This window comes from Vigna radiata, chromosome 6 (genome assembly GCF_000741045.1).
Source record: "Vigna radiata var. radiata cultivar VC1973A chromosome 6, Vradiata_ver6, whole genome shotgun sequence".
Classification (NCBI taxonomy): domain Eukaryota; kingdom Viridiplantae; phylum Streptophyta; class Magnoliopsida; order Fabales; family Fabaceae; genus Vigna; species Vigna radiata.
Genome location: NC_028356.1, coordinates 17760787 through 17772690, shown reverse-complemented (window position 1 = coordinate 17772690; position 11904 = coordinate 17760787). Strand labels below are relative to the sequence as shown.

At 36.0% G+C, this 11904-nt stretch overlaps 1 pseudogene; it reads left to right on the top strand.

Annotated features, from left to right (window-relative positions):
* Positions 1-3434, top strand: part of LOC106764954 — a 5954-nt pseudogene extending 2520 nt beyond the window's left edge.
* The last annotated feature ends 8470 nt before the right edge of the window (positions 3435-11904 follow it).

Here is an 11904-nt window from a genome sequence, read left to right as displayed (position 1 = left end):
TCCAGATTTCATAGAGATTGGTAAGAAGATAGTTGAAAAATGTAATGGACTTCCTTTAGCCTTGAAAACAATGGGAAGCCTATTACACAATAAATTATCTTTTTGCGAATGGGAAAGCATTATGGAAAGTGAGATATGGGATTTTTCAGAAAATGAAAGTGATATACTGCCTGCTTTAAGATTAAGTTATCTCCACCTTCCTCCTCATCTAAAAAAATGTTTTGCTTCTTGTGCCTTATTTCCCAAGGGTTGTGTGTTTAACAAAGAGTGTTTAATTCAATTATGGATGGCTGAAAATTTTCTGGAAAACTCTTCAAAGATAAAGAGTCCTAAAGAAGTTGGTGAACAGTATTTCAACGATCTATTATCATGGTCTTTCTTTCAACAATCAAACAAGGAAGTGAAAAATACTTTTATCATGCACGACCTTCTTATTGATTTGGCAAAATACCTTAGTCAAGACATTTGTATCAGGTTAGGAGTCGATGAACCACAAGGTATACACAAAAGAACTCGTCATTTTTCATTTGCAACCGATCTTATTCAAAATTTTGATGGGTTTGGAAATTTGATTGACTCTCGAAAGTTGCATACATTTGTACAAACAAGTTGGAGAACGTATCCTCCTTCTATGTCCTGTTGGTGGTGTGATATGTCGATAGATGATTTGTTTTCAAAATTTAAGTACATACGCGTCTTATCACTGAATGGCTTTCTTATGTTTAGAGAGGTGCCTAAATCTATTGAAAATCTTAAGCATCTTCGTTCATTAGATCTCTCTAATACTAAAATAGAAAAACTACCCGACTCTATAGGTTTACTCTACAAGTTGCAAATACTGAAGCTAAACAATTGTAAAAGATTAAAGGAGCTTCCCTCATGTTTTCTTCAACTCCACAAACTGTGTTTCCTAGAACTATTAAATACTGAAGTGAAAAATGTGCATATTTTGGGAGAGTTAAAGAATCTCCAAGTAGTGATGAATTCGTTTTGTGTTGACATGCATAAGGAACTCAGTATTCAACAATTGGGACAAATCAATCTTCAAGGAAGTTTAACAATTAGTGGGCTGCAAAATATTGAGGATCCCTCTCATGCATCAGAAGCATACCTGAAGAACAAACCACACCTTGTTGAGCTAGTGTTCAATTGGAATTGGAGTGACAGCTCCTCAGTTGAGTCAACAACAGCTGGCGATGTAATTGAAAATCTACAACCCTCAAAACACTTGAAGAAGTTGTCAATAAGGAGCTATATGGGTGACGAATTTCCAAACTGGTTACTTGATAATTCATTACCATATCTGGTGTCCTTAGTTTTAAAGGAATGTAAATATTGCGGGCGTCTACCTCCCCTTGGACTTTTGCCATCTCTTAAGGACTTGAGAATTGAAAATCTTTATGGGATAGTGAGTATTGATGCTGATTTTCATGGGAACAATTCTTCTTCTTTTAAATCCCTTGAGACATTGTATTTCTTCAATATGGGAGAATGGGAAAAATGGGAATGTAAAGATTTGACAGGTGCTTTTCCACGTCTACAAAAGCTCTCTATAATGAGTTGTCCCGAGCTGAAAGGACAGCTGCCAAAGCTACTTGTTCCTTTGAAAAAACTACTCATTACAGACTGCGAAAAACTTGAGGCTTTAGCTCCCAGGGCACTTGATTTAGAACTAAAAGACAGTGACAGGGTGTTGTTTGATTGGGCTACAGTGAAAAGCCTCAAATTGGCTGGGTACAGCATGGAGGCATCATTCTTGGATATGGTTAGGGATATCATACCTGACAATTCTATTCAACACTTGGAGATTAATGCACACTGTTTTTGTCATCCTCTAAATATTGACTCTGTCTCTCCGTGGACCTTTCCACTGCATTTCTTTCCGACACTAAAGAAGCTTACCCTCTGGGGCTTAGAAAATTTACAGATGATTTCACAAAATCGCGCACAAAATCATCTGGAGTGGCTGCAAATCGGTTACTGCCCTAAAATTGAATCATTGCCTGAAAATAGGGATATGCTCAAGAGTTTAAGTATACGAGAATGTCCAAGACTTGAGCCTTTTACTGAGGAAGGTTTGCCATCAAATCTAAAATAGTTAACACTCACTGAAAGGAGCTTTCGGAGACAATCCTTCTTTGAAAACGTTACATATTGAAAATCTGGATGCCGAATGTTTTCCTGATGAAGGTTTGCTTCCACTCTCGCTTACTGAACTAGCCATATGTAATTTTCCAAATCTAAAAAATCTGGACGACAGTGTTCTCAATCAACTCTCATCTCTTAAAAGTCTAACCCTTTCGAACTGCCCCAAGCTTCAACGCTGTCTTCCTAAGTCAGTTGCAAATCTTTGTATAAATTGTTGTCCTTTGCAAGAATGTCGCAACCATTTCAAGCAAGTCCGGACACGAAAACCTAATAAGGTATTTATTCGTTTACTACATTTATAAATTTGTAAATGTTTACTTGAAATTCGTAAATAGGAATGAATTTGAGAATTTAGAATTGAATACCAAATTTTTCGAAATCTAGTTAGAGAGTATCGAATTTTAAAATTTAATTAAAAAAATATAAATTTAGATTGAATACAGGATTTTAAAATCCAATTAAAGAATATATTGTATTTCAAAATTTAGTTAAAATATTTCCATGATTTAGAAATTTGTTTAAATACAATACCATATTTTGAAATTAAGATAATTTCATTGCATTTTTTTCTTTTCCTTTTAAAAGAAATTCTTTTAATATATTTTTAATGTATTTTTATTTTTTGTATGTATTCTTGTTTAGGGTTTAGATTTTTTTAACATTTTTTTAGAATTTTTTAATTGTTAATTTTCTTATATTTTGTCTTTAATTTATTTTGAAGAGTTATGGTTTGTTACTTTTTAATTTTATTTATAAGATTTTCTCTAATTGTTATTTTTATTTTTTTAAATTTATTTTTAATGGCTTATGATTTTTTTTTATTTTATTGATTTTGAGTACTTTTTGTTAGTTTTTATGGTTTAAAGTTTAGGGTTTATGTATTGTTGTTGTGTTTATTTATTCTTTTTAATTTCTTCAAATTTAGTTATTTATTATGTGTATTGGTTTTAATCTTTGTTTTTTATAAAAATGACAAAAACATAAGGTATCTCTACATATTGGGGTGACAATTTTGTGCAAAGTGAAGTTAGAAAGAGATTTACGACAATTGTTTGTAGAAGGGGTCATGATGGTAAACCTAGAGTTCGAAGTTACAATATTTGTTGGTTCTAATGTTAATAAGTATGTGATTAAATAGCAACAAGAGGTTATTTAGCAGCACAACAATGTTTTTACAAAGAGATGAAGTGGTTGGATATCTTGGAAGTCCACACGACACTTCTTTACTAAGGTTATATTGATCATGTTGCCTAAGTATTGTTGAAAGGTCAGGTTAGTAATGTTTTTTTTTTTATGATTGATAAGTTGTTTAAATTTTATAGGCTTGAACCCTTCATTAGTCGTAATATTTGTGTAAAAATGTACATATTTTACTCCAACTGTTAACTGATCTCAAACGGCGTTAAGTTTAGTTGACATGTTATGCTGACGTGTTGGCTTAATCCCTTCTTGGTCCTCGTATTTGTGTGAAAATCTCAGTTTGGACCTCAAGTTTTGAACTGTCTCAATTGGGTCATAATTTTTTTAAAAATGCACACATTTTACCCCAATCGTTAACTGATCTCAAACAGCGTTAAGTTTAGCTGACGTGGTAGCCAAAGGACTTGCTGATGTGCATTATTTAATTATATGAATTATTTTTTAAAATAAGTCGTGTTTCACGTGACACAATGCCTATTATTTAGTTTATTTGAATTAGGGATTTTATTCATCTCTCTGAGAATCAAGGATTTTACATAGATTATCTCGTCGGCTCAAAAAATAAAGTCACCGGAAAACTCGCGTAACCAGTGCAATCAATCTCACAGCCTTTTCTGCAAATGAACCAACTTGGTAACCTATAGGTTCATTACCAGCCTTTAAGCTATTTATTCCATTGATAGCAGAAGATAACTATTACACAGTGAGATCAGTTAGCGATTGGGGTAAAATGTGTGTATTTTTACAAAAATTATGACCCAATTGAGACAGTTCAAAACTTGAGGACCGAACTGAGATTTTCATACAAATACGAGGACCAAAAAGGGATTAAGCCAACACATCAGCATACCACGTCAGCTAAACTTAACGCCGTTTGAAATCAGTTAACGGTTGGGGTAAAATATGTGCATTTTTACAAAAATTATAACTCAGTTGAGACAGTTCAAAACTTGAGAACCGAACTGAGATTTTCACACAAATATTAGGACCAAGGGAGGGTTTAAGCCAATTTTATATGCAATTGTTATGTGTAGAATCGAAGGGAGAGAAAGTTGATGTTCCATGGAAAAAAAATAAATTTAGAGAATGTCATCTCGCTATCAAAAATTATGTGCTAAATTTTGGTTTAATGTCTCTATGCGATATTTCATATAATTATGCCAATAAAGAGTTGATATTAGTTTGTTGAGAGATGATATAAAGAGATAAATCTTTCCATGTCCCTGTTGGTGAGATTATCGCCATATTAGATAACGTGTTTTATATATATATATATATATATATATATATATATATATATATAGTTTAATCTTGTCTTATTTACTAGTTAATTATTAAACTAGTGCAGAAAGGGTTTTAAACGTCTGTTATTTTGGGCTTTTAACATCGTATCTTGAATCGACGTCTTTATGGGCGACGTTATTGGGACGTCGGAATCTGCAGGTCCAACGTCTTTATAGACGTCAAGTCAATTAGTGTCATGTTCGACGTTTATAAAGATGTCGTACATGAAATTAACCGACGTCTAAGGGCAGTATAGACATCGATCATGTCATTAACAGACGTCTGCTAAGTTTTCGTTGTGTTTTGGTGCAATTTTGCACGTGTCTTTTGGTAGCGTATAGTAGCACCTCCTTCCTTTGCTAGTTTCTTCGTAAGAAAAAGTGGGGTCTTTTGGATCTCTTATGACATTTCAACCCAAAACCGAACCTGAGTCTTTGCCTAGTTCTATTCTAACCACCAAAGAAAAAGAATATGGTGACATGAAAACTAGGCAAGGACCCAGGTTCGTCTTTGGATTGAAATGCCATAAGAGATCCAAAATATGCAAGTTTTTCTTATGAGGAAACTAGCAAAGGGAAAAGGTCCACTATGCTACTCAAAGACACGAGAAAAACTGCACAAAAACACAACGAAAACTCATTTTAATTCTTTCAAATAAAAGATAATAGATCAAAGACTACTTTAATTGGAGTAAAAGTAAGTTTAAACTGTTCAAAAGAGATAAAACGAACATGAAAATGCAATCCCGTGAAGAGGAAAGACGAAGGAAAATGATGAAGTGCGTGTAATTGCTGGTTTGCAATGTCTTATTTAACTGAAACTAAGAGTCGGTAGTCTCAGAACCCGGCGTCTATTCTCAAATATACGTCGAAAATCTCACTAATGTAAAAAATTCATTAGTGAGAGAATTTCACTGATAGAACGAAATCAGAAGCGAAACTGAGACCACCACGGGTTATCACTACCATAATATCCAATCAAAAATCCAAAAGTGCAATATAAAATTACTCTACAAATGCATACAAATAAACCTAAATCCTCGCAAACCCTTTACACTATACAATAAATTACTCTCCCGTGAACTCTGTTACCGTCCACGTGCAAAGAATAAGAAGGGTTTTGTATTCAGCCAACCAATACTTAGCATTTTTAATGTTGCTCACGAGATATGCAGGAAGATGGCCGAGGATAAATAAATATTAGTGATTAACCTTAGAGGAAATTTGTGTAAAGGAAAACAAGCAACTCTCCCTCACATGAAAGTTCAAATTACTTCTTAAATGTAAATAAATGAAGTAAGAAAACATATCAAAAGCATTCATTACAGCGAGGAGAATACTGACGTTACCACGATTACTAGCGAACGAGAGTGTGGCGAAGATGCAAGGAATGCAATAAAAGAGAAGAGTGATGAGAGGGCGAAAACAACAATGAATGCAAAGCAAACAATAACAACCAAAAAGGGAGGAATAGAAATGACGAGGTAGGAGAAAACGGTTGAAAGCAATGTGAATGCAATGACGATATATGCAACAATAATCTTTTTCTAAAGCCACACGCTTTTAAAAACTATCACTTAAAAATAAAGACTGAAACAACATTTTTCTGAAAGATTATATTTAATAGTTTAAACAACTTTTTATTTGCTTCGAGGTTTAGGTTACATTTACCAAAATGTTGCCTTGCCACAACAATACTAGCTTAGGCTAATTATTTAAATTTGAAGAAATTATTTTCGTCACAATTATTAAAAATTGTGATTTATTAATTATAAGACCTTTCATTTTAATTTAGAGATAATTTAAAAAATATTCATGTCTTAATAATTAAACCACTAATCCAAATCTTTTAAAGGCATTTACCAAATATAACTAAGAGATTCATTAGTTCATTGGTTTCATCTGTTTAGTATCTAGGTTTCCTTACTTTGCATATTCAGATTCATTAGTTTAGACCATTTTAATTTCAGTATTGCATTTTTTTAGTTTAGGTGTTATTCTTTCATTCTATTTTCTTTCTTTTTTTATAAACAATCTATATAGGATAGTTTTATTTCTTTTTTTATTTCATTCTTTTATTGTCCCCATCTAGTTTAATAGTAAATAATTGGTAAATAAAAAAGCAAGATTTTTACCAAACACTTTAAACTTAATCATAGTTGAGTCCTTGGATTGATCTCTTGGTTTCCCTTTACTACATTAGTGGGGACTAGGGTTTGTTGACTTTTTGTGCGACCAAAAAGCCTTTTAACAGTGGTTCTGGAATTCTTGAGACCGAACGCCATGACATCATAGCAGTAATTTGCCTTTTCGATTATAAAGGTCGTCTTCTCTTGATTTGGGGCGTACATCGGGATTTGGTTATAACCAGAGTAAGTGTCTAGAAAGCTGAGCATGTGATGGTCGGTATAGTCTGTGCACATCCGCCATTTTCCATTGGCCTTCTTGACCATAACCATGTTCACCAACCATGTGGTGTAGGTAACTTCCCTGGATAAAGCCGACCTCCCTTAGCTTCCTCACCTCTTTGCTGACGACTTCCCTTTTCTCTGCTCCCAACCTCTGCTTCTTCTGCGTAATCAGTTTGGCTTCCTTGACCAGGGCCAATTTTTGAGACATTACGGAAGGATGTATGTCGGGCATGTCAGATGCTGTGTAGGCAAAGAGATCGCAGTTGCACCAAAGGACTGCCCTTAACTCCTGTTCCATCCCCGACTCCAGCTCTCCCGCCACGTTGTGGTCTGTCCATCTTCCTTTCCCACCTTCACAGGGCGCAATTCTTCGATCGACTTGATTCGGTCGTCAGTATTAGTGCGGAGGTCGAGGTCGGCCATAGCCACCTCTGACCTGACCGCCTTCTGTCGGGTCGATCGGGGATAAAGTTTCAATCCCGCTGTGTAGCATTCCCGTGTCGTCTTCTGATCAGCCTTGACGGTGAATATCGTTGCCCTCTCTAACGGGTACTTCATGGTCAAGTAGGGGTGGACACTATTGCCTCGAAAGCGTTCAGGCACGGCCGGTCTAAGAGGACATTGTAGGATGTGTTGGCGTGTACCAGCAAGTAACGAACCTTCCTTTCATCCCCCTCCCGTCCGGCACCTAACTGAGTGCGAAGGTCTATGTAACCACGAGTTTCCACTCGTTCACCGGCGAAGCCTACTATTTGTTCATTATATGGCACGATAAAATCCTCCGACAAGTCCATGCATTGAAAGGTATTCCAGTACAGTATGTTGACAGAGCTTCCCGAGTCTACCAACACCTTGCTCACCCCATGATGAGCTATTTTAGTCGTGATCACCATAAGGTCGTCCTACTTTACATTCGGCGCGTGAAAATCATCATCTGTAAAATTGATCGATGGCATGAACCATTTAGGTCAATCCACGATGTTAACCGATCGGAGGGCACGAACATGACGCTTCCTGGTTGATGAGGACGACCCTCCTTCGATGAACCCTCCGAAAATGGTGTTAATATGACCACATAACAAGCGGTCATTACTTCAACTACGACTCCTGCTACGCCGTCTTTTTGATCTTGGGTGATCATTCCTGTCGTATCGTGTGCGGCCCCGATTGTCCTGTGTAGTTGGGCTTCTCCTTCGCGAGCTATGTGGTTGTGCCGCCGAGGCAACGTGACGATCGATTTAGACGTACTTCTTCAATTTTCCTACCCCGATCAGCTCCTCGATTCGATGCATTAGGTTCATGCATTCTTCGGTGATGTGGCCCAAATTTTGGTGATACATGCAATGCTTATTGCCATCAACACCAAGCGGCATAGGACGTCTCTTAGGTGCCTGTATCAGTTCAATTCTCAATGCCTCTTGTAAAATTTTAGCACGGGGGCGTTCAATGGGGTATATTGTTGAAAGCGCGCTCTTCTAGGAGGCTCCTTCTACCTGAACCCCCTGACTTTTCCCGAATGCCCCTCCTGCCTCTTTCCCTCCGCTTTCTCCTTTGCCTCCTTAGCTTCCTTCTAGTACGACTGTTTCATTTCCTCCACCCTTACTTCATTTGTTTCCCTCTCACGTAATTCTTCCATCGTCTTCGGCGCCCACAGGCAAACATTGTCCTTAAATTGTCCCGGCCTGAGGATGGGCATGACATACTAGAGGGCTAACTGGGAACTGAGGCCCTTTACTTGCCGGACCATCTTCCGATAATAGTCCATGGATGCTTTTAATGTCTCCTTCTTCCCCTGCTTGAGGTTCGAGAGTTCAAGAGTGGTTAAGTCTTGGGAGCGACTGTTGGCAAACTAACGCCCGAGCATGGCCTTCAGGCCTTCAAAGTTTTCAATAGAGTTTGGAGGTAGGGAGTTGAACCATTACAGAGCCTTCCCGTCTAGGGCCAAAGAAAACGCCTAACACCATATCGCCCGGTTCCTTGTGCGAAACGCCATCCGGGTCGTAAATGCCTTAATATGGTCATTAGGGTCGGTCGTCCCATCATAAATACTGAGTTGTGGTGGGGCGAAGTGCTTGAATATATGAACATCCATGACGACTTGAACAAAGGGCAAATGACCGAAGGTATCTTCGACCTTCACCACTAACTATTTACTTAGCGTTGCGCTCTCGGCCTGGTCGACCATAACCTTACTCTTCTCGACCTCCGACTCAGTCAATTTCCAAGTTGTATTCGACATGCTGCTATGCTCAATTGTGCCCTCTTGAGCGGCCTTGTCGCAATCCTCTTCTTCTCTCTTGCACCAGATCCTTTTTCTTGGGTAATATGAACCGAGCACTCGGCTCTAGCGACTGCCATCTCCGCCTCATGGTGTTGCTGCATTTCTTCCATCCTTTGTTGCAACATTCTGATCATCTCGGTCAGGTCTTCTACGCTCATATTTCTCGTGGTCACCGTTGAATTTAGTCACTCGACCCCACGGTGGGTGCCAAAATGTTACGGTATAAGGTTGAATCTCCTAAGTCCTCATAATTTCCACCAAGTTCCGTCCGGTCACTGTCTAATCCTCTCCTTTGTTCTTCTTCCAAATCCCGTCCGGGAGGGTACCTGCCAAAGGTTCTCCGATGCTAAAGTCAGTAATAGTCCGCTCGGTAATTTGAGTGCTATAATAAATGCACAATTAATGAGAGTGCTTACCTCTTATCTTTGACCCGTATTTATAGTTTTGGTAATGGGCTTTGGATTAGCGAAGCCTTAATCAAGACCCAATCATGGCCCAATCACCCTTAATCAGCGTTTCACCTTAATCACGTTCAGAAGCTTACCTGTTGCGGTCGTCCGGTCTTATCGTTATTCAAGTACAGTCTGTCATGACCGCCCAGGGTACCCTAGTCAATAATGATGAATATAAACTGTTAATCAATTTGAAGAATAATTATATATATTTAAATATATTTTAAAAAATTATATATTACAAATATTTTATTTATTTTTGAAAAATAAAAAATTTTATATTAATATAATTATAAATAAAAATTTTATCTCATGTAATATTCTAACTTTGTTTAATTATTGCTTTCTTTAAAAATATTGAATTCCACTTTGATAACAAATGAAATCATACTGCTTGGTAATAAATAATATTACAAAAATATTACAATTAAAAATAAATTCATTTTACTAAAATAAAATTTTTGTACAATATTAAAATTAATTTTAATAATTAATGTTAACTTTTTACTCTTTATAAACATTTTTACAATTAAATATAATATTAACAATTATCATTTTATATTACTTTAATAATTATGGACATTTTGACAATCTTCAATTTCTACCAATTAAACAATTTTTTATCCGTCACATCAATCAAATCATACAATAATTTTCATAAACCTTACTTCAAAATCCAGTCTCATTTACCTTCAAATCCACTCAAATAAACAACAACTATTTCACCCTCAAATCCCTTCAAATCCATCCACTCATTCTCTCCCAATTCCTCTCCCCCAAGTGAACAAAGCATAAATGCTCCTTTTGGTTATAACATATGTATTTTGCTCATCTTAGGTTAAATTAGGTCGGACTTATCTCGACTGAGTTTTGAGTAAGTAGAAACGAGCTAACCTTGGCTTGGGTTAATACAAGTCTATCTTTGGTTGAGCAGTTTTGGTCTATCTCAGGTTAAGTCTAGATGATTTTGTCTTTGGTGAAATAAAGTTGGGTTCACATACGACTACGTCGTACTATGCCCACCTTAAGTAGAGTCAACTCATATTTATCTTTTGTCGAGTCATGTCGATCCATCTTTGGTCGAATCATGTTAGGCTTACCTTTGGTCAAGTTGGGTTGTGTGCATCTCAGGCCAAAACAAGTCAAGTCCACCTAGATCGGGTCTAGTCCATCTTGTGCTAAGTTAAGTTAAGGCAACCCATCTTTGACTCAGTCATGTTAGGCCACCTCAAATTGGATTAAGCCTATCTTATGCTTAGTCGAGTTAAGCTCATGTCTAATTGTGTAGAGTTATCTCCATGTTAAGTTGAGTCTCGAAATGAGTTGAATTGAATCCTCCTTTAGTTGAAACAAATCAAATCGATCTTTGATTGAGTTTAATTTGATTCATATTGGACCTAGTTAATTAAGACAACGTTAAACCAAGTTAAGTTGAACTCAAGTTGGTCTAATATTGAAACAAGTTGAGATCAAGTCATGCTAATTCAAGCTAAGATAAAGATGACCAAGTTTGGGACCATGTCATACAATATTGGATTGGACTCAACCTAAGATATGTTGGTTTGGCCAAGTTAAATAAATTGAGTCGAGACTTAATTTCTTATTAAGCTATAAATATTAAAAATTAAATGAGTACTATTTTATAATTAATGTAAAATATTTAAGAATTAATTTGTAATTTAAAATATTTTAAGAACTTATACTATTATATTTAAAAATAATTAAAGTAACAAAATTCACTTTAACCATATTTCTAACCTCCTTTTAATAGATTAATTTAGAAACTTTGGACTTTTTCAACCACCGGTAAAATAAACTATAAAATAAAAAACTTATATTGAACTAGATTGAAAGTCACCCATGAATAATAAAAGTGACACTCTAAACAAGATATACTCAAAATAGCCCATAATGATTTAGAAAATACCTTCCTACAGCAAATTCGAAAGACAAAAAAGATAAATTTAGCAGCTGCAGTTATTTGATCATCAACCGTTTAAGAAACAACTATCAGAATTCGGCAGGCGTTGCAAAAGTACTTTTTAGAAATTAGTAACAAATTAATACTTGCTTAATTAGAGGATGTAAGTTTAAAGTGTCCCAGTTTAATAAAAATGGTAAAAAAGAAT